This window comes from Gallinula chloropus (assembly GCF_964237585.1).
Source record: "Gallinula chloropus genome assembly, contig: HAP1_SCAFFOLD_37, whole genome shotgun sequence".
Taxonomy (NCBI): Eukaryota; Metazoa; Chordata; class Aves; order Gruiformes; family Rallidae; genus Gallinula; species Gallinula chloropus.
Window position 1 is genome coordinate 1507001 of NW_028168691.1, and position 5938 is coordinate 1512938.

Sequence of the window (5938 nt, forward strand, 5' to 3'; positions counted from 1 at the left end):
AAGATGACAAAAAGTGGACAACAACGGAGAAAGACGACAACGACGGAGAAAGACGACAACGACGGAGAAAGACGACAACGAAGCAGACAACGACGGAGAAAGACGACAACGACGGAGAAAGACGACAATGAAGCAGACAACGACGGAGAAAGAGGACAACGACGGAGAAAGATGAAAACGAAGCAGACATCGATGGAGAAAGAAGACAACGAAGTAGAAAACGACGGAGAAAGACGACAAAGACGGAGAAAGACGACAACGAAGGAGAAAGACGACAACGAAGCATACAACGACGGAGAAAGACGACAACGACGGAGAAAGACGACAACGACGGAGAAAGACGACAACGAAGCAGACAACGACGGAGAAAGACGACAACGACGGAGAAAGACGACAACGACGGAGAAAGACGGCAACGACGGAGAAAGACGGCAACGACGGAGAAAGACGACAACGAAGCAGACAACGACGGAGAAAGAAGAAAACGATGGAGAAAGACGACAACGAAGCAGACAACGACGGAGAAAGACGACAACGACGGAGAAATACGACAACGACGGAGAAAGACGACAACGAAGCAGACAACGACGGAGAAAGACGACAACGACGGAGAAAGACGACAACGACGGAGAAAGATGACAACGACGGAGAAAGATGACAATGAATCAGACAACGACGGAGAAAGACGACAACGACGGAGAAAGACGACAACGAAGCAGACAAGGACGGAGAAAGACGACAAAGACGGAGAAAGACGACAACGACGGAGAAAGACGTCAACGAAGCAGACAACGACGGAGAAAGACGACAACGACGGAGAAAGACGACAACGAAGCAGACAACGACGGAGAAAGAATATAACGACGGAGAAAGACGACAACGAAGCAGACAACGACGGAGAATGACGACAACGAAGTAGACAACGACGGACAAAGACGACAACGACGGAGAAAGACGACAACGAAGCAGACAACGACGGAGAAAGACGACAATGACGGAGAAAGACGACAACGACGTAGAAAGACGTCAACGAATCAGACAACGACGGAGAAAGACGACAACGACGGAGAAAGACGACAACGAAGCAGACAACGACGGAGAAAGACGACAACGACGGAGAAAGACGACAACGAAGCAGACAACGACGGAGAAAGACGACGACGACGGAGAAAGACGACAACGACGGAGAAAGACGACAACGAAGCAGACAACGACGGAGAAAGACGACAACGACGGAGAAAGACGACAACGAAGCAAACAACGACGGAGAAAGACGACAACGACGGAGAAAGACGACAACGACGGAGAAAGACGACAACGAAGCAGACAACGACGGAGAAAGACGACAACGACGGAGAAAGACGACAACGAAGCAGACAACGACGGAGAAAGACGACAACGACGGAGAAAGACGACAACGATGGAGAAAGACGATAACGACGGAGATAGACGACAACGACGGAGAAAGACGACAACGAAGGCAACAACGATGGAGAAAGACGACAACGAATGAGAAAGACGACAACGACGGAGAAAGACGAAAACGAAGCAGACAACGACGGAGAAAGACGACAACGACGGAGAAAGACGACAACGACGGAGAAAGACGATAACGATGGAGAAAGATGACAACGACGGAGAAGGATGAAAACGAAGCAGACAACGATGGAGAAACACGACAACGACGGAGAAAGACGACAACGACGGAGAAAGACGACAACAACGGAGAAAGATGACATCGAAGCGGACAATGACGGTAAAGACGACAACGACGGAGAAAGACGACAACGACGGAGAAAGACGACAACGAAGCAGACAACGACAGAGAAAGACGACAACGACGGGGAAAGACGACAATGACGCAGACAACGACGGAGAAAGCCGGCAATGAAGCAGACAACGACGGAGAAAGACGGCAACGATGGAGAAAGACGACAACGAAGCAGACATCGACGGAGAATGACGATAACGAAGTAGACAACGACGGACAAAGACGACAACGAAGGAGAAAGACGACAACGAAGCAGACAACGACGGAGAAAGACGACAACGACGGAGAAAGACGACAACGAAGCATACAACGACGGAGAAAGACGACAACGACGGAGAAAGACGACAACGACGGAGAAAGACAATGACGACGGAGAAAGACGTCAACGAAGCAGACAACGACGGAGAAAGACGACAACGACGGAGAAAGACGACAACGACGGAGAAAGACGATTACGATGGAGAAAGATGACAACGACGGAGAAAGATGAAAACGAAGCAGACAACGACGGAGAAAGACGACAACGACGGAGAAATACGACAACGAAGCAGACAACGACGGAGAAAGACGATTACGAAGCAGACAACGACGGAGAAAGACGACAAAGAAGCAGACAACAAAGGAGAAAGACGACAACGAAGCAGAAAATGACAGAAAAAGAGGACAACGACGGAGAAACACGACAACGAGGGAGAAAGACGACAACTAAGCAGACAACGACGGAGAAAGACGACAACGAAGCAGTCAATGACGGAGAAAGACGACAACGACGGAGAAAGACGATAACGACGGAGAAAGACGACATCGACGGAGAAAGACGACAACCAAGCAGACAAAACGGAGAAAGACGACAACGACGGAGAAAGACGACAACGAAGCAGACAACGACGGAGAAAGACGACAACGACGGAGAAATACGACAACGAAGCAGACAACGACGGAGAAAGACGACAACGACGGAGAAAGACGATAACAACGGAGAAAGACGACAACAACGGAGAAAGACGACAACGAAGCAGAAAATGATGGATAAAGACGACAACGACAGAGAAAGACGACAACGAAGCAGACAACGACGGAGAAAGACGACAAAGACGGAGAAAGACGACAACGACGGAGAAAGACGTCAACGAAGCAGACAACGACGGAGAAAGACGACAACGACGGAGAAAGACGACAACGAAGCAGACAACGACGGAGAAAGAAGAAAACGACGGAGAAAGACGACAACGAAGCAGACAACGACGGAGAAAGACGACAACGACGGAGAAAGACGACAACGACGGAGAAAGACGACAACGACGGAGAAAGACGATAACGATGGAGAAAGATGACAACGACGGAGAAAGATGAAAACGAAGCAGACAACGACGGAGAAAGACGACAACGACGGAGAAAGACGACAACGAAGCAGACAACGACGGAGAAAGACGACAACGACGGAGAAAGACGACAACGACGGAGAAAGATGACAACGAAGCAGACAACGACGGAGAAAGACGACAACTACGGAGAAAGACGACAACGAAGCAGACAACGACGGAGAAAGACGACAACTACGGAGAAAGACGACAACGAAGCAGACAACGACGGAGAAAGACGACAACGACGGAGAAAGACGACAACGAAGCAGACAACGATGGAGAAAGACGACAACGACGGAGAAAGACGACAACGAAGCAGACAACGACGGAGAAAGACGACAACGACGGAGAAATACGACAACGAAGCAGACAACGACGGAGAAAGACGACAACGACGGAGAAAGACGACAACGACGGAGAAAGACGACAACGAAGCAGACAACGACGGAGAAAGACGACAACGACGGAGAAAGACGACAACGATGGAGAAAGACGATAACGACGGAGAAAGACGACAACGACGGAGAAAGACGACAACGAAGGCAACAACGACAGAGAAAGACGACAACGACGGAGAAAGACGACAACGATGAGAAAGACGAAAACGAAGCAGACAACGACGGAGAAAGACGACAACGTCGGAGAAAGACGACAACGACGGAGAAAGACGATTACGATGGAGAAAGATGACAACGACGGAGAAAGATGAAAACGAAGCAGACAACGACGGAGAAAGACGACAACGACGGAGAAATACGACAACGAAGCAGACAACGACGGAGAAAGACGATTACGAAGCAGACAACGACGGAGAAAGACGACAAAGAAGCAGACAACAAAGGAGAAAGACGACAACGAAGCAGAAAATGACAGAAAAAGAGGACAACGACGGAGAAACACGACAACGAGGGAGAAAGACGACAACTAAGCAGACAACGACGGAGAAAGACGACAACGAAGCAGACAATGACGGAGAAAGACGACAACGACGGAGAAAGACGATAACGACGGAGAAAGACGACATTGACGGAGAAAGACGACAACCAAGCAGACAAAACGGAGAAAGACGACAACGACGGAGAAAGACGACAACGAAGCAGACAACGACGGAGAAAGACGACAACGACGGAGAAATACGACAACGAAGCAGACAACGACGGAGAAAGACGACAACGACGGAGAAAGACGATAACAACGGAGAAAGACGACAACAACGGAGAAAGACGACAACGAAGCAGAAAATGATGGATAAAGACGACGACAGAGAAAGACGACAACGAAGCAGACAACGACGGAGAAAGACGACAAAGACGGAGAAAGACGACAACGACGGAGAAAGACGTCAACGAAGCAGACAACGACGGAGAAAGACGACAACGACGGAGAAAGACGACAACGAAGCAGACAACGACGGAGAAAGAAGAAAACGACGGAGAAAGACGACAACGAAGCAGACAACGACGGAGAAAGACGACAACGACGGAGAAAGACGACAACGACGGAGAAAGACGACAACGACGGAGAAAGACGATAACGATGGAGAAAGATGACAACGACGGAGAAAGATGAAAACGAAGCAGACAACGACGGAGAAAGACGACAACGACGGAGAAAGACGACAACGAAGCAGACAACGACGGAGAAAGACGACAACTACGGAGAAAGACGACAACGAAGCAGACAACGACGGAGAAAGACGACAACGACGGAGAAAGACGACAACGAAGCAGACAACGATGGAGAAAGACGACAACGACGGAGAAAGACGACAACGAAGCAGACAACGACGGAGAAAGACGACAACGACGGAGAAATACGACAACGAAGCAGACAACGACGGAGAAAGACGACAACGACGGAGAAAGGCGACAACGACGGAGAAAGACGACAACGAAGCAGACAACGACGGAGAAAGACGACAACGACGGAGAAAGACGACAACGATGGAGAAAGACGATAACGACGGAGAAAGACGACAACGACGGAGAAAGACGACAACGAAGGCAACAACGACAGAGAAAGACGACAACGACGGAGAAAGACGACAACGATGAGAAAGACGAAAACGAAGCAGACAACGACGGAGAAAGACGACAACGACGGAGAAAGACGACAACGACGGGGAAAGACGATTACGATGGAGAAAGATGACAACGACGGAGAAAGATGAAAACGAAGCAGACAACGACGGAGAAAGACGACAACGACGGAGAAATACGACAACGAAGCAGACAACGACGGAGAAAGACGATTACGAAGCAGACAACGACGGAGAAAGACGACAAAGAAGCAGACAACAAAGGAGAAAGACGACAACGAAGCAGAAAATGACAGAAAAAGAGGACAACGACGGAGAAACACGACAACGAGGGAGAAAGACGACAACTAAGCAGACAACGACGGAGAAAGACGACAACGAAGCAGACAATGACGGAGAAAGACGACAATTACGGAGAAAGACGACAACGAAGCAGACAACGACGGAGAAAGACGACAACTACGGAGAAAGACGACAACGAAGCAGACAACGACGGAGAAAGACGACAACGACGGAGAAAGACGACAACGAAGCAGACAACGATGGAGAAAGACGACAACGACGGAGAAAGACGACAACGAAGCAGACAACGACGGAGAAAGACGACAACGACGGAGAAATACGACAACGAAGCAGACAACGACGGAGAAAGACGACAACGACGGAGAAAGACGACAACGACGGAGAAAGACGACAACGAAGCAGACAACGACGGAGAAAGACGACAACGACGGAGAAAGACGACAACGATGGAGAAAGACGATA